Source organism: Triticum aestivum, chromosome 6A, assembly GCF_018294505.1.
Source record: "Triticum aestivum cultivar Chinese Spring chromosome 6A, IWGSC CS RefSeq v2.1, whole genome shotgun sequence".
NCBI lineage: Eukaryota > Viridiplantae > Streptophyta > Magnoliopsida > Poales > Poaceae > Triticum > Triticum aestivum.
The window spans coordinates 92,268,419-92,294,315 of NC_057809.1; positions in this window are offsets into that span (position 1 = coordinate 92,268,419).

The following is a 25,897-nucleotide window of genomic DNA, read 5'->3' on the forward strand; positions in this document are numbered from 1 at the left end:
AAAGAGACTTGCCGGTAACGAGATTGAACAAGGTATCGGGATACCGACGATCGAATCTCGGGCAAGTATCATACCGCTAGACAAAGGGAATTGTATACAGGATTGATCGAATCCTCAACATCGTGGTTCATCCGATGAGATCATCGTGGAACATGTGGGAACCAACATGGGTATCCAGATCCCGCTGTTGGTTATTGACCGGAGAACGTCTCGGTCATGTCTGCATGGTTCCCAAACCCGTAGGGTCTACACACTTAAGGTTCGATGACGCTAGGGTTATAAAGGAAGTTTGTATGTGGTTACCGAATGTTGTTCGGAGTCCCGGATGAGATCCCGGACGTCACGAGGAGTTCCGGAATGGTCCGGAGGTAAACATTTATATATGGGAAGTCCTGTTTTGGTTACCGGAAAAGTTTCGGGTTTTACCGGTAGTGTACCGGGATCACCGGAGGGGTCCGGGGGTCCACCAAGTGGGGCCACCAGCCCCGAAGGGCTGCATGGGCCAAGTGTGGGAGGGGACCAGCCCTAGGTGGGCTGGTGCGCCCCCCCACCAAGGCCCAAGGCGCCTCCAAGAGGGAAGGGGGGCAAACCCTAGGGCAGATGGGCCCTAAGGCCCACCCCAGGTGCGCCTCCCCCTCTCCCCCTTGTGGCCGCCACCTAGATGGGATCTGGGGGGCTGCCGCCACCCCTAGGGAGGGAACCCTAGGTGGGGGCGCAGCCGCTCCCCTCCCCCTATATATACTTGAGGTTTGGGCTGCCCAAGAGACACGAGTTCCTCTCCTTCTTGGCGCAGCCCTACCCCTCTCCCTCCTCGTCTCTTCCGATGCTTGGCGAAGCCCTGCTGGAGTACCACTCTCCTCCACCACCACCACGCCGTTGTGCTGCTGCTGGATGGAGTCTTCCCCAACCTCTCCTCCCCTTGCTGGATCAAGGCGTAGGAGACGTCACCGGGCTGTACGTGTGTTGAACACGAAGGTGCCGTTCGTTCGGCACTAGGATCATCGGTGATTTGGATCACGACGAGTACGACTCCATCAACCCCGTTCTCTTGAACGCTTCCGCGTAGCGATCTAAAAGGGTATATAGATGCACTCTCCTTCCCCTCATTGCTGGTTTCTTCATAGATAGATCTTGGTGACACGTAGGAAAATTTTGAATTTCTGCTACGTTCCCCAACAAATATAACTATATGATGTGTCTATTAAAGTGGTTGGCATGCCATAAATCACAAACATGCCATCGATGGCAACATGATGGAATGATATAATTCACGGATAGAATGACATAATTCAAAATATGATGACTATGTGAACAGGATGAGATGATATAACTATATTATGTCTTTAGAAAATGGGTTGGCATGCCATAATTCAGATACATGTTGTCTATGTAAACATCATGGCATGATATAATTCAAATATATGATTTATATACTAAGGAAGTGAGTAGAGGGCAATCGCGTATATGATGTGTCAACTAAGGAGATGGCATTCAATATTGCGTATATGATGTAAAAACTAAGCATTGCAATACAACATAATTCAGATACATGTTGTCTATGTAAACATCATGGCATGATATAATTCAAATATATGATTTATATACTAAGGAAGTGAGCAAAGGGCAATCGCGTATATGATGCGTCAACTAAGGAGATGGCATTCAATATCGCGTATATGATGTAAAAACTAAGCATTGCAATACAACATATGCATGATATGAGTAATATAACCCTGCCAAGTTTGAGCATACACCTCAGGGGGATAATAGGACTGGTCATCTGCCTTTGAATCCTCCTCTGAAGAGCTATCTGTAACCAAAAAGATATCTGCTTCGGTAGGTAGCATTGTCTGCTCTGAAGACCTTGTTTTCACTCCAGATTTCTCCATCACCAATTCAAATGGCTAATGCACAGGAAGAGCAGTTGAATATACAAACATTGTCGACAAAAGCAATGAGAAATACAAAAAAAGGACGACATGATATAATTCACATATATGACGCTTGGCTAAATAGCATGGCATTGCATAACTCACATATATAATGCCTTGCAACAAGATAGCATTGCATAATTCACATATATAATGTCTTGGAACACGATGGCATTGCATAATTCACATATATGGTAATTAGACACTAAACAGGTGGCATTCACACAAAGCATGTCTAAACTAAGCAAATGACATAGCAATGCAAGATACCATACGCACGATATGAGCAACATAACCCTGCCAAGTTGGAGCATGCACCTCAGGGGAAAATAGGACTGGTCATCTGTCTCTGAATCCTCCTCTGAGGAGCTATCTGTAACCAGCAAGACATGCGCTTCGTCAGATAGCATTGTCTGCTCTGAAGACCTTGTTTCCACTCCAGATTTTTCCATGACCGTGCCAAATGGCTGATGCACAGGAAGAGTAATTGAATGTATTAAAACTGTTGACAAATTTAACACGTAATAAAAAATGATGTCATGATATAATTCACATATAAGATGGCTGGCTAACCAGGGTGGCATTGCAAAATTCACATATATGATGCCTAGCTAAACAAGCACATATACAATAAAGAAACTAGACAGATGGCATTGACACAAAGCATGTCCAAACTAAGCAGATGACATCTTTGATGTATACAGTAAGCAATGCAAGGCACCATATGCATGATATTACCAACATCAGCATGCCAAGTTAGAGCGAAGACCTCATGGGGTAAATAGGAGTAGTCTTCTACTTACGAATCCCCCTCAGAATAGTTATCTTCCTCTTGATTATGATCCGAAATGGTGGAGGGGGGCTGCCTTTGCACCCACCATGGAGCGACGTATGCATGAAATTTTATTTCCACGCAAGGCTTGTCTCTTTTGCTCTACATGTTCAGTTCCATTGTGTACAATAACTGACATGCATAGGAATAAAACATAGTGAGATTATGTAAGGAGTGCATGCACAAATCCAGAGTGATGGTAGCAAACTGCGGATAGATCCAAACCAATGATAGCAGGCAGATAATAGCTTTAGTTAAAAAATACAGATAATGGCTCCTTTAATGTTTGTTTGCACCCAACATGAAACTCATAGTAGACACCCGAGATTAACCAGATAGTAGATAGATAGTACTGATTGCTGCCCCAATATGTACCCCACAACCATTTAAAAACTCAAGTTTCAGCATAAGTTTGGACCTAACTCGGAGTCTAACAGGTGAACACGATGATAAAGTAGCATGTCATCATATTAAGCGATGCATAACGTAAGAAGACACGGAAGAGTGCGACCTCTCTTGCGGACCCGTGTAGTCCTCAAGGTCATCTGCTCAATTGATGATGGTAATGTAGTTGTCGTGGCTGCCGGCGGCGGGGAAGAAGATCTGAGGCGGCGAAAGACAGTCTGGAGAGCAGATCCCTGCTGTGGTGAACCCTTCCGTCGTTGGAGCAGCTGAGTTGGGGTGGAACACAACACCGCAGGAGCAGGACAAACCACACAAGGTTTTCTTTGACACATATCTGTAATAGAAGTAATTGTGTTTGGTTCACAAGAATTGGAAGATCACAGGATGCAAGGAAGCATGGTGAGGTTAAGTCAAACCAGAAGAAAATGTACGGTTATAATGCTATTATGCTACTATCTCTTAGTCTTCTGCTTCATGAATAGGAATTTCGAAAGGAGGACAAGTGAAAATTAAAATTCCTACGGTTTTTCTTTCAAGGAGACACTAAAGGAACAAACCCTACAGTTTTCCATTGCTCCATTCCTCTGCACCAAATTCATGAAAAGTAATACCATCTGAAACTTTCCAATTCCTATGTTTTTAATTCACTTTTCCTTTCAAGCATAGGTGATTCTAGTAGGCAGGCTTGAGTAAGGAAAAGCCTACACTAAAAAAATGTTTTTGTGCTACTTCTATTACTTTGGACCCAGGCCACTTCCCTACTAGCTCAACTCCCAGGGCCATCGACAAATGCACAGCTCAAACGCGCAGAGATAAATAATGATGGCGTTCAAGAGAGTCCATCACGGATAGCTAAGTTGCCTGGTACCTCACTGCTTGTCATATAGTAGGATAAAATAATCGTATTTCCCGTTACTCCATGTGCTTAGTGGACAACATATATAACATGTACAGTAAAAAAAGATATGCAACAAGTGTACAACCTCTTTGGCAAAGCCATGTCGATCTCAGCGTGATTGGGTTGGCCGGTGAGGATGCTCCGGCTGACTTGGCTGTCGGAGGAGGGGAAGAATATCTTAGGCGTCTGGAGATGGAGCCTGTTGTACTGCTCCGCTGTGATGGAGGGTTTCGTCATTGGAGCAGCTTCGGTGAGTTGTACGACGCCGAGGCTGAAGCAGGACAGGAGAGACAATGTTAACCTGAGTGGAATTCTAATAGCATCTCCAATAGATGACATAAAATACATAACCACAAAGTGCTAGATGTAAAATACATCGGCCGCTCATCTCTGAACTTAACCGTCGAAACTGAATTTAACTGTCAAAACTAAACTTGACTGTCGAAACTAAATTTTGATGTCGAAACAGAACACACTAGAGGTGAGGCTACACGGCAGTCGGATGACTTTTTCATCTCTCGTCAGTTGATTTTACAGCCATTGGATACGAAATCAAGGGCCTACAGTTCATCTTCAACCTCCACCCCCCTGAGCCGCCAGCCACCACCGGCCAAACAACTGCCCACGACCGGCGGTGCGCCGCCCCGCCCGCCCCGAAAACACTCCCCATCGCTGGTCCGCCGCCGCCCTGGCCATCCCTCTAGCCCCCCCCCTCGTGCCGAGCTTTTTCTCCGACGATCCCCACGCCACTGCCCCACCACTGCTGGCGACCATCGCCCCCACCCTGAACCCTAAGATAGATAGTGGGGTACCTTTCCAGCGAGCCCCCTCCCCGCTGCGGCTGGTTCTTCCTTAACTCCGGTGAGCACCCCCACCCCCTGAAAATCAACTGACCCAAAAGTCGATTCAGTCGACAGAAGTGTAGCTTAATCGGAGTAGCATCGCAAGCAAGAGCAAGAGCGAGAGCAGCAGCGCGAGCAAGAGCAAGAGCAGACAAGGCAGGGGACCAAGAGCAAGAGCAGACAAGGCAGGGGACCAAGAGCAAGAGCAGACAAGGCAGGGGACCAAGAGCAAGAGCAGAGCAGCAGCGTGAGCGAGAGCTAAAGCAGCAACAACTCCTACAGATGTGGACGTCGCCGCCGAAGGAGCGACGCCGTGGAGGAAGTGGCCGGCAACACCGCCGTGGATGGAGCCGCGTCGTGTTGGCTCGGGACCAAGCGCTGGCAGCACCGTGAGATCTAATCAAGAAGAAAATGCGGCGATTAGCGACAACCTCTTTGGTGGCGCCAATTAGGCCGCAGCTTCATCCGACGAAACAGTGATGATGATGCTCTTCCAGTGGTGCAAGTGAAGACGGCGATGTGGGAATGGAGGTGGTGCGAAAGACGAGGGGAACGTTGGGGCAGCTCCTTGGAGGTGGAGGACGGGGTGGCTGAACCGGTGGGACGACCAGATCGACGACGAATCCTCATCCGGTACGGTGGATGAGGGACGTCGAGGTGTTGCTGTAAACGACGTCGTCGGGGAAGATGCTCCGGCTGGGTGGCGGACGGAGGAGGGTGTGGGGCTTCGCGGGTTTTCCCGGCCTCAGTGTACGAATGGGTGGGCGGATGGGATCGGAGTGGGGAACCATGGCTTAGGGACGCGCTTGTCCGAAATGTGGGGGTAAGTTACGAAAGTACCCCCACCGATTTGAGGTGGTTCTTTCGGTTCAGGGGTATCACGGGCATTTCGCGTGTCGGGATTTCACAGGGGGCGGGAGTTTTCGCACGTGTTGTAATTTTGGAATAGCAAGGCGCGGGTTGAGATGGAGGGAGTTGTCGGAGCACAACGAGACAAAGATTTATCTTAAATATTTCAGGGTAACAAGGCGCAGGTTGAAGAGGTGGAATTTCGCAGCGTGATAGACAGAGACGCTAGCTTGAAATTTCGGCATAATAAGGCGCGGCTTGAAATTTCGGGAGAACAAGCTTAACGTGTACCCAAAAAAGACAATTTAGACTAGTATGATATACTATGTACAATGTGTTTAACACGCACAACACACACACACACACACCATTTAGACTAGTAAGGTACACGTGCATTGCACGCATGAGATTTGGCAACCAAATTATGAATAAATACCACATTATAGCATGTAAGCTTTGAGTCATATATGCATGATGTAGATGTTCATTTAATTCTTATAGTTCATTTCATTCAAAATCATCTAGTTTTTATAGGAAAGCTAATCTATTTTAAGATTCATGGAATTGTGCGTTGTAAGGCATAAAGTAAAAACAAATCATGTAGAAAAACATTTGGGAAATTCTGATACGGAAGATTCAAGAACAAAGAAGAAGTGCTTGTGTTTTGAGGTTTGTGCATTATGCTTAAGTTCAACCATAGAGTCTTCTAGATTGTACACGAGGCAAAATCTGGTGGAATCTAGACGATATTCAATGGCCAGTAGTGCTCAAATTTGCCAGCTCCGCACCATCGGATTGGCCTCATCCAACGACCATCTTTTAAAGTTAAAGTTATCCGCACACTATATAAAAATATATAATATAATATATATAGGGGTATAGATATAGATATGTGATGCGAAAGCCACCCATCATCTCCAATTAGAATAGTGTGTCCATGCACGGATGCAATGTGGCCAAATGACGTCTGCCATCGGCATCTCAAATTCAAACCAGTCTGACCTTGTTCAATGTGTATACATTACAACATGCTCGTTTCCAAACCACACCTTGCAGATCTCCGTTATATTCATGCATGCATGGGTTTCAAACATCATGATCTCTTATTCAAATATTTGAATTCAACTTTACATTGATTATGACCTCACCTAGTCTTTTACACCCACACATTGGTCTTCTCTTTATAATTGTACCACTAACTTTCTCTTATGCATGCATGCACACACACTACCAGTCGGCATTATCCATCGCACACATGCAATCTTTTTCTTCAGGTCGATCTCCCATGAAGGCACACACACACACACACACACACACACACACACACACATCCCCCTCTCCATCATATCAGGCATTCTTTATCTCTCATGTGCATGCGCAACGATCGATGTTCCTCTATGTGTGTGTGTGTATATAGCTAGGTCTTTCATAGTTTTCCACATAAATCGATCAATCTATGTATCTAGTGAGGCCTCACCCTCTTTCCCACGTCCACATCGATCAATCTATACCTCTCTATATAGGATTACATATATAGCTAATACACCCACATTAATTATATATCCAACACCCCTCTCATCATCCATGCCTTCCGCTTCATCTCTCAGACGCGCGCACAATGGCGAAGACAGGGGGCAGCAAGGGCCTTGCCCCCCCTAACATCACTATATATCGATGCTAATATGAATATTATCATTAGACAATTGCTGGTAAAATGGTTTAAGTTGATGAATTGGCCCTCCTCGTAAAGGAATAGCAATGCTTGGCCCCCTAGCTCATGGGACATTTTTCATGGCTCCGCCACTGCGTGCAACAGCGCACGTTCTCACCCCCTCTCTCTAAATATCGATCTCGCAGTTGTGCACTCCTTCATAGTCTCCCTCCACTCGGCCCCTCGCACCATCTTCTAGCCCCCCACCGGATTTTGCCACATGTACAATCTAGCAAACTCCATGGTTGAACTTAAGCATAATGCACACTCAAAACAATAGTGGTTCTCCTTTGTTCTAGAATCTTCCGTATCATAACTGCCCAAACTTTTTTCTAATTGAATTGCCATTATTTGTTTTTTACTTTATGCTTTACAACGCACAATTCCATGAATCATAAAATAGATTAAGGGCTTCTTTGATTCAAAGGATTCTCAAAGGAATTTTGGAGGATTTTAATCCATAGGAATTTTTCCTATCTTGGTTGTTTGATTCGTAGGGTTGTAAACCATAGGAATTTTTTCCATATGATTCATTTGAACTAGATTTCATAGGAAACATCCCATCCACTCAAACCTCTTTGAAAGAATTTTGCGTTTTTTCTATGCACAATCAAACACTCATACAATCATGTAGGATTCAAGACGACATTCCACACTAATCCCATGTTCTTCCTATTCGCTATAGTGTGGTATTTATTCATAATTTGGTTGCAAAATCTGTCACGTGCAATGCACGTGTACCTTACTAGCACTTCGAGTATGTGCAGAACACAATGGCGCGCTACACAGTGTCTCTCTTATAGTTCATGAAGCCACGTGGCACATGTGGAGGCGTTGTCGCGACATCCTTGTGTGGATTGATCATAGTGATGTGCTGCTGGTTCCAGAAGAATGTATTCATCCTCCCTAAGCCACACTGGCAGTACATGCATGAAGCGAAGATGTGCACGCACACCACACACACACTCATTCCCTCGCACGCACACGCGGGTACACGGGCGAACGCAATTTTGTACCAAGATCCACCCCATGTGATAATTTGACGCGTGTAAAGTCCTTTACTTCATTGATGGTCAATTAATACAGTGCATGCAAATTGAGTGGACGTGAGGGCGGAAGAAAGACATTACTACTCCACTGCGCGCATGCGAGTAGTTAAATCATGGGTTGCTAGTAGTACTTCCATTGGTCTCCTTTGTATTTTGTGCCAATTTTTGACAGTAACATAATATTTACGCATCTGAGCAGTGTAGTCTACTTGAAATTTATGTTCCACTAGACTCATCGGGAGCCATTTAGGGCCTCGAAACCAAAACCCATCAATTTATCTTTACCTTGTTCCCATCACATTCGAAAGTACTAGTGCTACAGTTAAGTGCAAGCCTGCTCACACCTACTAGTACGTACCAAATCTGAACGTGTTCCCACTATGCAGGTATTAGTACTAGTGCTACTACTTGGGTTATAAAAAGGGGAACTACCTAACCGAAAATTACTCTACCTTTCCTCCTCATAAGTGCTTCTTCTTCGTCCGTCCTTGCCATGTCCGGTGTGCAGAGCTCTAGGTCGAGAACTACTCGTAACAAGGGAGCGGCAACCAAGGCTACGGGAAAAAAGAGGGCTCGCCGCCACGCAGAGACCTCGAACGATCTCTCACGGGTTGGCAGTGACTCCCAGGAGCGCCCTAGCCGCGGAGGCGAACATGCCGAGCTGGCGGCGCTGGAGTCGTTATCCGTCGACGGCATGCCCGATCAGCTCAATAAGCACCTCAATAAGCAGAAGGAGTTCATCCATGGCTTGGTGGAGTTGCTGAAGGAGAGCCTTGACGACATGCCCGTTGAGCTCAATAAGCAGGGGGAGTTGACCGCCGGCTTGGTGATGCTGCTGAAGAAGAGCATTGCCTCGGAGAAGAAGGCGACCGGCGAAATCCTGCAACTTTAGGAGGAGAAGGCGAAGCTCTGCCATGAGCTCGACCTGCTGAAGGACAAGAACGCCGGCTGGAAGAAGCTGCATGAGAGTAGTAGTTCCTTGATGAAGATGTTGCACGCCCTCGTCATGGAACATAAGGAGTTGGCAAAGCTCCGCATTGAGCACCCGGTGCTGTCAAGGTACGTAATGCGGCCGTGGAACAGATGATGAAGGCCTGCGTCGAGAAATCCTGCGTCATGGACAGAATGAAGAAGATGGCAGAGGAGACGCGCAAGTAGATGGAGGTCATGGAGGCGATGAAGAAGCAACTACAACTCTAAGGCAAATTAGATCATTTGGGGTGATAATCTTCCTTCTTCTTTTGCTCATGTGTTTCTTCTTTTGCTTCGGGTGTTTCGCCGCACGTGTCATGTTTTTTGCGAGGCATGAATAGAACAATGCTAATAATGAGATGACTAGCAAATTAGATCATTTTTTATCGCCATATGGCACTGGGCTGCCGTGTTTCGTGCTCCTCTGTCGTAGTACTACTCCAGTGGAAAAATTGAGTATACCGCACAGTTCTTTGCTCCTCCTCAGGTCGTCGGTACATTTATATGAGCAGTCAAATCACAAGGCCCCGCCTTCCAGCAGTAATGAGCCATCAAATCACAAAGGCCCTCGCCTCTCGTGAAAAGGACCAAGCTAGACTGCCCCGCCCTCTAGCCTTTTAAAAAATGTATACATTTGTACAGTAGTAGTATCGATGGATTACGCCATGGAGCAAAACTAACAAGATGAAATTAAATAAAAAAGGTGGTACATATAGAGAGCGCTCGTCGCCAAATTATGCATATACTATATGACACTACCCACTATGAAGGTACTAGTAACATAGACTAGTAACTAGTCTATGTTACTCTCCACTATGACCAGCCAAAGTCGAGGCGCGGATACCAACAAGGGCCTGGTTGTGTCTATACTTGGACAACTCACCCGACTGCATGCGCACCAGGCAGACAAAGCTCGTGTCGTGTTGGTGCCATGTGCGGCCCGCACATTAACCAAAACCTCGCACCTCCATCTTAGCCTCTGTGTTTTAAACTTCTCAATCTCATGGCCAAGGAGCAACATGAAACCTATGATAGAGCCAGTCGGATGGTTGAGAACACTACAATTCGTAGCTCAGATGCGTGTGTGAGAGAGGACGAGTGTGTGCATGCACCTCTTCTCAGAGTACAAGTGTATGTGGGTGGCATCGGCCTAGGGAGCAGTGATGGTGCATGCGAGAAGTCCCGAGAGATAGGTGTAATGCGTCTGAAAAAAAGACTAGTCTATAGCTCGCCACGAGGCTATTCCTGTCGAACACCAAGCGTAAGATATGTACCCGATAGTGCCAGTTTTTGCATGTAGCAGCAATAGAGAAAGAACTAGTACCATGGCATATGCTACACCACGGCTGAGAAAACGTGCCAACGTTACGCCATCGGGAATAGTGCCACACTTCGAAACTAGAACCGTCAATAAATTTTGAGCGTGTCTCATCACATTCCAAATTACTACTACTACCACGCTATATTTAATTGCAAACCTTTTCACACCAATCACAACCTAAACGGTTTCCCACTTAGGAGCGTATTAGTAGTACTCGGTTATAAATACTACTATGCTAAGATGACTGCACATTCCTCCTCCACTCCTCATCCACAAAATACAATCAAGTCAATCAAGCCATGGCCAGCGTGATTTCTGGGTCGAGAGATTTCCACCAGGGAGAGGTGAGCATGGAAGAGGAAGCACGAGAGATGTCCCGCCTCGCCGTGAAAGCAGTCGACAAGTCCAGCCGCGCAGCAGTAGCTGCACAGAGGTCCCGCCGCACCGCCGAAGCAGCACAGAGGTCCCGCCGTGATGACCCACAAGTGTAAGGGATCTATCGTAGCCTTTTTGATAAGTAAGAGTGTCGAGCCCAACGAGGAGTAGAAGGAAGTGATAAGCAGTTTTCAGTAAGGTATTCTCTGCAAGCACTCAAATTATCAGTAACAAATAGTTTTGTGATAAGGTAATTTGTAAAAAGTAGCAAGTAATAAAAGTGAATAAGGTGCAGCAAGATGGCCCAATCCTTTTTGTAGCAAAGGACAAGCCTGGACAAACTCTTATATGAAGGAAAGCGCTCCCGAGGACACATGGGAATTATCGTCAAGCTAGTTTTCATCACGTTCATGTGATTCGCGTTCGGTACTTTGATAATTTGATATGTGGGTGGAACCCTGCTTGGGTACTGTCCTTACTTGGACAAGCATCCCACTTATGATTAACCCCCATTGCAAGCATCCACAACTACAACAGAAGTATTAAGGTAAACCTAACCATAGCATGAAACATATGGATCCAAATCAGCCCCTTACGAAGCAACACATAAACTAGGGTTTAAGCTTCTGTCACTCTAGCAACCCATCATCTACTTATTACTTCCTAATGCCTCCCTCTAGGCCCAAACAATGGTGAAGTGGCATGTAGTCGACGTTCACATGACACCACTAGAGGGATGACAACATACATCTCATCAAAATATCGAACGAATACCAAATTCATATGACTACTTATAGCAAGACTTCTCCCATGTCCTCAGGAACAAACGTAACTACTCACAAAGCATATTCATGTTCATAATCAGAGGGGATTAATATGCATAATGGATCTGAACATATAATCTTCCATCAAGTAAACCAACTAGCATCAACTACAAGGAGTAATCAACACTACTAGCAACCCACAGGTACCAATCTGAGGTTTGGATACAAAGATTGGATACAAGAGATGAACTAGGGTTTGAGATGAGATGGTGCTGGTGAAGATGTTGATGGAGATTGACCCCATCCCGATGAGAGGATCGTTGGTGATGACGATGGTGATGATTTCCCCCTCCCGAAGGGAAGTTTCCCTGGCAGAACAGCTCTGCCGGAGCCCTAGATTGGTTTCGCCAAGGTTCCTCCTCGTGGCGGCGGAGTTTCTTCCCGTGAGCTTGCTTATGATTTTTTCCTCGATGAAAGACTCCATATAGACAAAGATGGGCATCAGAGGGCCACCAGAGGGCCCACGAGGCAGGGGGCGCACCCAGGGGGTAGGGTGCGCCCTCACCCTCGTGGATGGTGGGTGGCCCCCTCTGGTACTTTCTTCGCTCAGTATTTTTTATATATTCTGAAAATAACTCTCGTGGAGTTTCAGGACTTTTGGAGATGTGTAGTGTAGGTCTCTAATATTTGCTCCTTTTCCAGCCCAGAATTCCAGCTGCCGGCATTCCCCCTCTTCATGTAAACCTTGTAAAATAAGAGAGAAAAGGCATAAGTATTGTGACATAATGTGTAATAACAGCCCATAATGCAATAAATATCTATATAAAAGCATGATGCAAAATGGACGTATCAACTCCCCCAAGCTTAGACCTCGCTTGTCCTCAAGCGAAAGCCGACATCGAAAAATATGTCCACATGTTTACAGATAGAGGTGTCGATAAAATAAAATACGGACATGAGGGCATCATGATCATTCTTAGAACAGCAACATATATGGATATTGTCATATGATCTCCCATGCTAAAGTAACAATTCATTCACATACTCAAGTATGAATCAGAAACTTCATTGAAAACTAACAAACTGTAATCTCAGTCATTGAAGCAACTACAATTTATCATAACATAGGAAAGAGTCAATATAAGAGCTTCTCAGCAAGTCCACATACTCAACCATCTTTTAGTCTTTCATAATTGCTAACACTCACGCGATATTTATGGTTATAAAGTTTTAATCGGACACAGAGAAAGGCATGGGCTTATAGTTTTGCCTCCCAACATTTTACCTCAAGGGTAATGTCAACAATAATAGTTCATGAAAACCCAGATCCAATTAGCCATATATATCAGGATCCTTCCAACACATTGTGCTTGCCAAAGGATAAAATGTAAAAGGAAAAGTGAATATCACCATGACTCTTTGCATGAAGTATAAGACAAGAATAAAAGATAGACCCTTCACAGAGGGAAGCAGAGGTTGTCATGTGCTTTTATGGTTGGATGCACAAAATCTTAATGCGGAAGAATGTCACTTTATATTGCCACTTGTGATATGGACCTTTATTATGCAGTCTGTCGCTTTTATTTCTTCCATATCACAAGATCGTATAAAGCTTATTTTCTCCACACTAATAAGTCATACATATTTAGAGGGCAATTCTTATTGCTTGCAACGATGACAACTTACTTGATGGATCTTACTCAATCCATAGGTAGATATGATGGACTCTCATGGCAAAAATGGGTTTACGGATATTTGGAAGCACAAGTAGTATCTCTACTTGGTGCAAATAAATTGGCTACCAAGAGAGGGAAAGGCAAGCTCAACATGTTGGATGATCCATGACAATACAATTTATCTCAGATGTAAGAAAACATAACCCATTACGTTGTCTTCCTTGTCCAACGTCAACTCTTTAGCATATCATACTTTAATGAGTGCTCACAATTATAAAAGATGTCCAAGATAGTGTATTTATATGTGAACCTCTCTTTCTTTATTACTTCCTATTAATTGCAACGATGACCAAAACTATGTTTGTCAACCCTCAATAATTTTTATTCACCATACTCCTTATATGTGGCTCATTACTCTCCATAAGATCCATATGATCTCTTTATTTCTTTTTATTTCTTCTCTTTTATTTTATTCCCTCAAGATCATAGCAAAATAATCAAGCTCTTGACTCAACAATAATCTTTATTATATATATATAGCTCACGGACTCGATTACATAGGAAGATCATAAAGCAAAACTCACAACTAGATCATACTAAAACTTTATTCTACTAGATCAAGATATTATCAAAAGGATCGAACTAAGAAAAAGGTAAAGACAAAGGTGCTGGTGATACGATACCGGGGCACTCCCCCAAGCTTGGCAGTTGCCAAGGGGAGTGCCCATACTCATGTGTTTATGTTTCCTTCCTCAGAGGTGGTGATGAAGGAGTTGTTGATGATGTGCGCTTCTTCCTTAATTTGCGCTTGAGGACATAATTCTCCTCCTTTAGGTCCTCGATCCCCCGCTCAAGGCTTAGTACCTTTTTGCATAGTTCTTGTTTGTTCTCCTGCAAGAGACGAAAAGGGATAAACTCGATCTTAGGTTTATTTGCTCTATTGGGGAGGCTTGACTTTTCGAACTCCACGTGCATGTCCCCAGGTTGAGGTAATGGGACTTCATCTTCATCCGAGCTCGTCTCCTCCTTTCCTTTAGGCTCATAGTCTTCTTATTCTTCCTCCGTGGTCCAACCACAATGCTCCAAGTCCCCGTAGACCTTATGATCTGCAAGGTAATCAGCCACATAGCTTTCTCCCTCCGAACCTTGGGATGACATATTGCTCTAATCTGCAGGAGAAACATCTCGAAACAAAGACAGAGGATGTTTGCGTTATACGGTGGTCAAAACCTTTGGGAGATTATATAATGAATTTTTACCGACCAAAAGAAGTATCATGCAAGAAAACAGAGTCCGGAGAGCGCACGAGGTGCCCACGAGGCAAGGGCGCTCCCGGGGGGTAGGGCACGCCCTCCACCCTCGTGGAAGCCTCGTGTCCTTTCTGGTCTGCTTCTTATTTTCCTATTTTCTTAAATATTCCAAAACAAAGAAAAACTGCCATTAGAACTGTTTTGGAGTCGGTTTACTTACCGTACCATGTACCTATTCCTTTTCAGAGTCTGAAACATTCTGGAAGGTGTCCCTTATGTATTCCTCCAGGGTTACAGTTTCAATAACATTAGTTTCAACATTTATAGGATTACCTGAGATATAATGTTTGATTCTTTGGTCGTTCACCACCCTCAGATTTGTGCCTTCGAAGTTGTTGATTTTTATGGCACCGGAACGATAAACCTCCTCGATAACGTAAGGACCTTCCCATTTAGAGAGAATTTTGCCTGCAAAAAATATTAAACGAGAGTTGAAATAGCAGCACCTAATCACCTACATTAAACTCACGCATTTGTATCCTTTGTCATGCCATCTTTTAACTTTTTCTTTAAACAGGTTGGCATTCTCATAGGCCTGGGTTCTCCATTCATCAAGTGAGCTAATGTCAAATAACCTTTTCTCACCGGCAAGTTTGAAATCATAATTGAGCTCTTTGATGGCCCAATATGCCTTATGTTCTAATTTGAGAGGTAAGTGACATGCTTTTCCATAAACCATTTTATACGGAGACATACCCATAGGATTTTTGTATGCAGTTCAATAAGCCCATAATGCAACATCAAGTTTCTTTGACCAATTCTTTCTAGATCTATTAACAGTCTTTTGCAAAATTAATTTAAGCTCTCTATTGCTAAGTTATACTTGACCACTAGACTGTGGATGATAAGGAGGTGCAATTCTATGATTAACATCATACTTAGCAAGCATTTTACGAAAGGCACCATGAATAAAATGTGAACCACCATCAATCATTAAATATCTAGGGATTCCAAACCTTGGAAAAATAAATTCTTTAAGCATATTAATAGAGGTGTTATGATCAACACTACTAGTTGGAATAGCTTCTACCCACTTAGTAACGTAATCAACAATAACTAAAATATGTGCATACTGATAACCCACAAGTATAGGGGATCGCAACAATTTTCAAGGGTAGAGTATTCAACCCAAATTTATTGATTCGACACAAGGGGAGCCAAATAATATTCTCAAGTATTAGCAGCTGAGTTGTCAATTCAACCACACCTGGAAACTTAATATCTGCAGCAAAGTGTTTAGTAGCAAAGTAATATGATAGTAGTGGTAACGGTGGCAAAAGGTAATGGTAGCAAAAGTAATATTTTTGGGTTTTATAGTGATTGTAATAGTAGCAGCGGGAAAGTAAATAAGCGAAGAACAATATATGGAAAGCCCGTAGGAAATGGATCGGTGATGGAGAATTATGCCTGATGCAATCGATCATGTAACAGTCATAACCTAGGGTATTCCGAATATAGTCATACGTGCTTATGGAAAAGAACTTGCATGACATCTTTTGTCCTACCCTCCCGTGGCAGCGGGGTCCTATTGGAAACTAAGGGATATTAAGGCCTCCTTTTAATAGAGTGCCGGACCAAAGCATTAACACATAGTGAATACATGAACTCCTCAAACTACGGTCATCACCGGGAGTGGTCCCGACTATTGTCACTTCGGGGTTGCCGGATCATAACACATAGTAGGTGACTATAGACTTGCAAGATAGGATCAAGAACTCTCATATATTGATGAAAACATAATAGGTTCAGATCTGAAGTCATGGCACTCGGGCCCTAGTGACAAGCATTAAGCATACCAAAGTCATAGCAACATCAATCTCAGAACATAGTGGATACTAGGGATCAAGCCCTAACAAAACTAACTCGATTACATGATAAATCTCATCCAACCCATCACCGTCCAACAATCCTACGATGGAATTACTCACACATGACGGTGAGCATCATGAAATTGGTGATGGAGGAAGGTTGATGATGACGATGGCGATGGATTCCCCTCTCCGGAGCCCCGAACGGACTCCAGATCAGCCCTCCCGAGAGAGTTTAGGGCTTGGCGGCGGCTCCGTATCGTAAAACGCGATGAATCCTTCTCTCTGATTTTTCACTCGCCGAAAGTGAATATATGGAGTCAGGGTTGAGGTCGGTGGAGCGTCAGGAGGCCCACGAGGCAGGGGGGCACGCCCAGGGGGTAGGGTGCACCCCCACCCTCGTGGACAGGTGGAGGCCCCCCTGATGTGGATATTCCTTCCAGTATTTTTTATATATTCCAAAATAATTCTTCGTTGATTTTCAAGTCATTCTGAGAACTTTTATTTCTCCACAAAAATAACACCATGGCAATTCTGCTGAAAACAACGTCAGTCCGGGTTAGTTCCATTCAAATCATACAAGTTAGAGTCCAAAACAAGGGCAAAAGTGTTTGGAAAAGTAGATACGACGGAGACGTATCAACTCCACCAAGCTTAAACCTTTGCTTGTCCTCAAGCAATTCAGTTGATAAACTGAAAGTGATAAAAGAAAAACTTTTACAAACTCTGTTTGCTCTTGTCGTTGTAAATATGTAAAGCCAGCATTCAAGTTTTCAGCAAAGATTATGAACTAACCATATTCACAATAACATATAGGTCTCATGTTTACTCATATCAATGGCATAATCAACTAGCAAGCAATAATAATAAATCTCGGATGACAACACTTTCTCAAAACAATCATGATATGATATAACAAGATGGTATCTCGCTAGCCCTTTCTGAGACCGCAAAACATAAATGCAGAGCACCTTTAAGGATCAAGGACTGACTAGACATTGTAATTCATGGTAAAAGAGATCCATTCAAGTCATACTCAATGTAAACTAACAGTAATGGATGCAAATGACAGCGGTGCTCTCCAACTGGTGCTTTTTAATAAGGGGATGATGAATCAACATAAAAGTAAATGGATAGGCCCTTCGCAGAGGGAAGTAGGGATTTGTAGAGGTGCCAGAACTCGGTTTTGAAAAATATATGAATAATATTTTGAGCGGTATACTTTCATTGTCAACATAACAACCGAGAGATCTCGATATATTCCATGCTATGCACATTATAGGCGGTTCCCAAACAGAATGGTAGAGTTTATACCCCCCCCCTCCACAACAAGCATCAATCCATGGCTTGCTCGAAACAATGAGTGCCTCCAACTAACAAGAGTCTCGGGGGAGTTTTGTTTGCAGTTATTTTGATTTGATTTGCATAAAGCATGGGAACGGGCATCCCGATGACCAGCCCTTTTCTCGTGAGTGAGGAGCGGAGTCCACTCCTCTTGAGAATAACCCACCTAGCATGGAAGATACAGACAACTGTAGTTGATACATGAGCTATTCGAGCATACAAAACAGAATGTTTATTTGAAGGTTTAGAGCTTGGCACATACAAATTTACTTGGAACGGCAGGTAGATACCATGTATAGGTAGGTATGGTGGACTCGTATGGAATAACTTTGGGGTTTATGGAGTTGGATGCACAAGCAGCATTCCCGCTTAGTACAAGTGAATGCTAGAAAAAGACTGGGAAGCGACTAGCTAGAGAGTGACAACAGTCATGAACATGCATTAAAATTAATCAACACCGAATGCAAGCATGAGTAGGATATAATGCACCATGAACATAAATATCGTAGAGGCTATGTTGATTTTGTTTCAACTACATGCATGAACATGTGCCAAGTCAAGCCACTCGAATCGTTCAAAAGAGGATACCACCCTATCATAGCACATCACAACCATATTAATAGCATGTTGGCACGCAAGGTAAACCATTATAAGCTCCTAGCTAATTAAGCATGGCATAAGCAACTACATTCTCTAATTATCATTGCAAACATGTTTATTCATAATGGGCTAAATCAGGAACAATGAACTAATCATATTTACAAAAACAAGAGAGGTCGAGTTCATACCAGCTTTTCTCATCTCAATAAGTTCATCATATAATCATCATTATTGCCTTTCACTTGCACGACCGAATAGTGTGGCTGATAATAATAGTGCACGTGCATTGGACTAAGATGGAATCTACAAGCATTCAATTCAAGAGAGAAGACAAGGTAATATGGGCTCTTTGTTAGATCAACAATAATGCATATGAGAGCCACTCAACATTTTAATCATGGTCTTCTCCTCGCGACCCCCAAAGAACAAGAAAAGAAATAAAACTATTTACACGGGAAAGCTCCCAACAAGCAAAAGAAGAACGAGAAATCTTTTTGGGTATTCTTTTTAATTACTACTAGTACAGCATGAAAAGTAAACAAACTAAAAGCTACAACTATTTTTTTGTTTTTAAGGTTTATTAAACACACAAGAAGAAAGCATAAAAAGGAAAATAAACTAGCATGGATAATATAATGAAAAAGTATGAGCACCGACAACTAGCAATGAGTGTGTGAACATGAATGTAATGTCGGTGAGAAATACGTACTCCCCCAAGCTTAGGCTTTTAGCCTATGTCAGTCTATGGCCACGGCTAGCCTGGAGGATATCCAAAGTTGTAGCTGGGGTCGTACTGAGATGCAGCGGCAATTGCCTAATGAGCTGTAGCTTGGAGGCGAGCTGTCTCCACCCTCCTCTCATACTCGGTCGCCTCCTCCCTGGTTATAACGTATCTCCCCTTTGCCTTAAAGTCAAAGAAAGTAGGAGCAGGGAGAGCGACGTGATAGGTGCTTTGTCTGTCAAAGATTAGTCGGTACTGGAGAAACTGATCGTTCCTCTCAACAATCTGATGACGAACCATAGCCTCATAATCTAAATAAACAAGAGGCAACTCAATATCATACCCACAAATGGGTATATCAAGAAAATTAGCTAGACGGGTTGCATAAATTTCACCAAAGAAATCTTCATTAAATATATTATTATGCAACCTATGTGCAACAATGGCTCCCAAATTATAATGTTTATCTCCTAATACAGCACTCCTGAGAACACTCAGGTCAGGGACACACATGTGACATGCTTCATCCTTACCAGTTATGCACCTACCTATGAAGAGAGCAAAATAATGTATAGCAGGAAAATGAATGCTTCCTATGGTAGCTTGTGTTATATCTCTAGATTCCCCCACAGTTATACTAGCAAGAAAATCTCTAAACTCATATTTGCGAGGCTCACTAGTGCAGCCCCATTGTGGAAGTTTGCAAGCAGTATTAAAATTATCTAAGTCCATAGTATAAGAATTTTCATAAAGATCAAATAGGACAGTTTGAGAATTGCGTGATGATGAAAATTCAAACCTTCTCACAAAGGAATCAGTGAGATAGTGGTATTGGCGGCACTTATCTGCCTCAAAGCTCTCAAGATCGGCATTACGCACATACGTGTTAAATTCTTCCTTGATTCCTACTTGATCCATAAAGTCCTCTGACGGCCATTCACAAGCCCGCAACTGAGCTTCCCTCGGTGGTTCATCATCGGCATCGCGTATTGATACGTCTCCAACGTATCTATAATTTTTGATTGTTCCATGATATTATATTATCAACCTTGGATGTTTTATATGCATTTATATGCTATTTTATATGATTTTTGGGACTAACCTATTAACCTAGAGCCCAATGCCAGTTTCTGTTTTCCCCTAGTTTTAGAGTATCATAGAAAAGGAAAATCAAACGGAGTCCAATTGATCTGAAACTTCACGAAACTTATTTTTGGAAGGAAAGCACCCCGGGAGACTTGGAGTTCACGTAAGGGAAGCAACGAGGAAGCCACGAGGCAGGGGGCGCGCCCTCCACCCTCATGGGCCCCTCGTGGCTCCCCTGACGTACTTCTCCCGCCTATATATCTCCATATACCCTAAAACTATCGGGGAGCACAATAGATCGGGAGTTCCGCCGCTAGAAGCCTCCATAACCACCGAAAGCCAATCTAGACTCGTTCCGGCACCCTGCTGGAGGGGGCAATCCCTCTCCAGTGGCCATCTTCATCATCCCGGTGCTCTCCATGACGAGGAGGGAGTAGTTCTCCCTCGGGGCTGAGGGTATGTACCAGTAGCTATGTGTTTGATCTCTCTCTCTCTCTCTCTCGTGTTCTTGTGGTGATACGATCTTGATGTATCGCAAGCTTTGCTATTATATTTGGATCCTATGATGTTTCTTCCCCCCTACTCTCTTGTAATGGATTGAGTTTCCCTTTTGAAGTTATCTTATCGGATTGAGTCTTTAAAGATTTGAGAACACTTGATGTATGTCTTGTTGTGCGTATCTGTGGTGACAATGAGATATCACGTGATTCACTTGATGTATGTTTTTGTGATCAACTTGCGGGTTCCGCCCATGAACCTATGCATAGGGGTTGGCACACGTTTTCGTCGTGATTCTCCAGTAGAAACTTTGGGGCACTCTTTGAGGTTCTATGTGTCGGTTGAATAGATGAATCTGAGATTGTGTGATGCATATCGTATAATCATGCCCACCGATACTTGAGGTGACATTGGAGTATCTAGGTGACATTAGGGTTTTGATTGATTTGTGTCTTAAGGTGTTATTCTAGTACGAACTCTAGGGCTGTTTGTGACACCTATAGGAATAGCCCAACGGATTGATTGGAAAGAATAACTTTGAGGTGGTTTTGTACCCTACCATAATCTCTTCGTTTGTTCTCCGCTATTAGTGACTTTGGAGTGACTCTTTGTTGCATGTTGAGGGATAGTTATATGATCCAATTATGTTATTATTATTGAGAGGACTTGCAATAGTGAAAGTATGAACCCTAGGCCTTGTTTCAACGCATTGCAATATCGTTTGCGCTCACTTTTATCATTAGTTACCTTGCTGTTTTTATATTTTCAGATTACAAAAACCTTTATCTACCATCCATATACCACTTGTATCACCATCTCTTCGCCAAACTAGTGCACCTATACAATTTACCATTGTATTGGGTGTGTTGGGGACACAAGAGACTCTTTGTTATTTGGTTGCAGGGTTTCTTGAGAGAGACCATCTTCATCCTATGCCTCCTACGGATTGATAAACCTTAGGTCATCCACTTGAGGGAAATTTGCTACTGTCCTACAAACCTCTGCACTTGGAGGCCCAACAACGTCTACAAGAAGAAGGTTGTGTAGTAGACATCAAGCTCTTTTCTGGCGCCGTTGCCGGAGAGGTAGTGCTTGAAGGTATATCTTTAGATCTTGTAATCAAGTCTTTTAGTTTCTTGTTTTATCACTAGTTTAGTTTATAAAAGAAAATTAAAAAATGGAATTAAGTTTGCCTCATACGCTTTATCTTTTTAATATCTATCATGAGAATAAGGATTCCGACAATTGTACTCAAGTCCTAGAGGAAGAATGCATTAGAATGTTTGGCATTAAATCTTTGAATGATGCGCATGATTGCAATGTTGTCAGTATGAATTCCTTGAATATCTATGATGCTAATGATATAAAAAGCCACAAGCTTGGGGAAGCTATGTTTGATGAAGATGATATTTTTTGTCCCCCAAGTTTTGATGAGAAAATTTATTATCATGAAAGCATGCCTCCTATTTATGATGATTATATTGATGAAAGTGTTTTCGGAGAGGTCATGACTTTATTTAGTGACGAATCCACTATTTTGGAAGAGGTTCCAATTGATTATGAGAACAAAGTTGCTATCTATGATGATTATTGTGATGACATGTATGCTTTAAAGAATAATGATAACCATGAAACTTTTCATCATGATTTTATCTTTCAATTGGATTATGCCTCACATGATAGTTATTTTTTTGAGTTTGCTCCCACTACTATTCATGAGAAGAAGTTTGCTTATGTGGAGAGTAATAAAAATTCTATGCTTGTAGGTCATGAAAAGAATGCTTTATGTGCTGGTTATATTGTTGAATTCATTCATGATGCTACTGAAAATTATTATGAGGGAGGAATATATCCTTGTAGGAATTGCAATAATATCAAGTTTCCTCTCTATGTGTTGAAAATCTTGAAGTTATGCTTGTTTTGCCTTCCTATGCTAGTTGATTATTGTTCCCAAAAGTTGTTCAATCACAAAATCCCTATGCATAGGAAGTGGGTTAGACTTAAATGTGCTAGTAATATTCTTCATGATGCTCTATTTATGTTACAATTCTTATCTTTTATGTGAGCATCATTGAAATCATCATGCCTAGCTAGGGGCGTCAAACGAAAGCGCTTGTTGGGAGGCAACCCAACTTTATTTTTGTTCCTTGCTTTTTCTCCTGTTTAGTAATAAATAATTTATCTATCCTCTGTTATGATTGAGTTTTTTATGTTTTAATTAGTGTTTGTGCCAAGTAGAACCGTTGGGAAGACTTGGGGGAAAGTCTTTGCGATCATGCTGTAAAAAACAGAAACTTTAGCGCTCACGAGAATTGCTGCCAGTTTTTATTGGAGAGTGATATTGAGTTAATTATTTTTTAATATGATTAATAGACAAATTACTCAGGTCCACCAATTTATTTGAGAATTTTATGAGTTCCATAAGTATACGTTTGATCCAGATTACTACAGACTGTTCTGTTTTTGACAAATTCTGTTTTTGATGTGTTGTTTGCTTATTTTGATGAATCTATGAGTAGTATCGGAGGGTATGAACCATATATAAGTTGGAATAAAGTAGATATTACACCAATATGAATTTATAATGATTTCACAACAGTACCTAAGTGTGATTTATTTTCTTATACTAACGGAGCTTACGAGTTTTCTGTTAAGTTTTGTGTTGTGAAGTTTTCAAGTTTTGGGTAAAGATTCTATGGACTATGGAATAAGGAGTGGCAAGAGCCTAAGTTTGGGGATGCCCAAGGCACCCCAAGGTAATATTCAAGGACAACCAAGAGCCTAAGCTTGGGGATGCCCCGAAAGGCATCCCCTCTTTCGTCTTCGTTCATCGGTAACTTTACTTGGAGCTATATTTTTATTTACCACATGATATGTGTTTTGCTTGGAGCGTCATTTTATTTTATTTAGTTTTGATTGCTGGTTGAATAAAATACCAATATCTTAAATTCTTAAATGTTAGAGAGTCTTCATATAGTTGCATAATTATTCAACTACTCATTAATCTTCACTTATATCTTTCGGAGTAGTTTGTTGTTGCTCTAGTGCTTCACTTATATCTTTTTAGAGCACGGTGGTGGTTTTATTTTATAGAAATAGATGAACTCTCATGCATCACTTATATCATTTGAGAGTATTTAGAACAGCATGGTAATTTTCTTTGGTTATGAATTTAGTCCTAATATGATGGGCATCCAAGAGGGATATAATAAAAACTTTCATATAAAGTGCATTGAATACTATGAGAAGTTTGATACTTGATGATTGTTTTGAGATATGAAGATGGTGATATTAGAATCATGCTAGTTGAGTAGTTGTGAATTTGAGAAATACTTGTGTTGAAGTTTGTGATTCCCGTAGCATTCACGTATGGTGAACCGTTATGTGATGAAGTCGGAGCATGATTTATTTATTGATTGTTTTCCTTATGAGTGGCGGTCGGGGACGAGCGATGGTATTTTGCTACCAATCTATCCACCTAGGAGCATGCGCGTAGTACTTTGTTTCGATAACTAATAGATTTTTGCAATAAGTATGTGAGTTCTTTATGACTAATGTTGAGTCCATGGATTATACGCACTCTCACCCTTCCACCATTGCTAGCCTCTCTAGTACCGTGCAACTTTCGCCGGTACCATAAACCCACCATATAACTTCCTCAAAATAGCCACCATACCTACCTATCAAGGCATTTCCATAGCCATTCCGAGATATATTGCCATGCAACCTTCCACTGTTCCGTTTATTATGTCACGCACCATCATTGTCATATTGCTTTGCATGATCATGCAGTTGACATTGTATTTGTGGCAAAGCCACCGTTCATAATTATTTCATACATGTCACTCATGCATCATTGCACATCCTGGTACACCACCGGAGGTATTCATATAGAGTCATATCTTGTTCTAAGTATCGAGTTGTAATTCTTGAGTTGTAAGTAAATAAAAGTGTGATGATCATCATTATTAGAGCATTGTCCCAGTGAGGAAAGGATGATGGAGACTATGATTCCCCCACAAGTCGGGATGAGACTCCGGACGAAAAAAGAGAGGCCAAAGAAGCCCAAATAAAAAAAAGAGAAAAGAGGCCATAAAAAGAGAGAAAAGGCCCAAATAAAAATGTAAGTGCATCTAGTGCCACCCCTAGTTGGTTTTGGAGTATTGACGACAAACCTAGTTGAGGGACTAATGTGTTTGTGAGAATTGCAGGATAACACAGGTAGAAGTCCCTCATTGATTCGGTTTTCCTACCAGAGATGACCCCTAAAAATGTATGAATACATTGAAGTCAAAGGTGGTATGTGAAGACATTCACATTGAAGACTATGACAAGAGAAGACATCACATGAAGACTATGGAGTGCGAAGACTTAGACCTTTCGTAGTTCTTTTTCTTCTTTGTTGAGTCATAGGAACCACCGTACTGTTAAGTGGGATCAAGAGAACCAGTCAGAATAACTGAAGTGATGCTTAACCAAAATCCTATGTCTTCGAGTGAAGACTATGAGAGCGAATCTTGTTCAGAGTTGGACAAGTCAGCTTTGCTTGTAGCCCAAGTAAAGTTGCCATGTGTGTTTGAAATCTGACCGTTGGAACACATGTCAGTTCCTTAGTGACCCAGGGTCATTTCGGACAAATCAGGTTGGGTTGCCTAGTGGCTATAAATAGCCCACCCCCTACAACCATAAACGGTTGGCTGCTCAGAGTTAAAGTACGGCTTTTGTCGTTTGAGAGCAACCCACCTCGAAGCCTTTGAGAGAGAATTCCTTGAGAGGATAAAGCCCTAACCACCCAGAGCCAAAGAGTGTTAGGCATCACTTAAGTCTTCTTGTTTGTGTGATCTGAAGACTTATTACACTTGAGGACTGTGAATCCTCCAGCCGGTTAGGCGTCGCGTTCTGAGC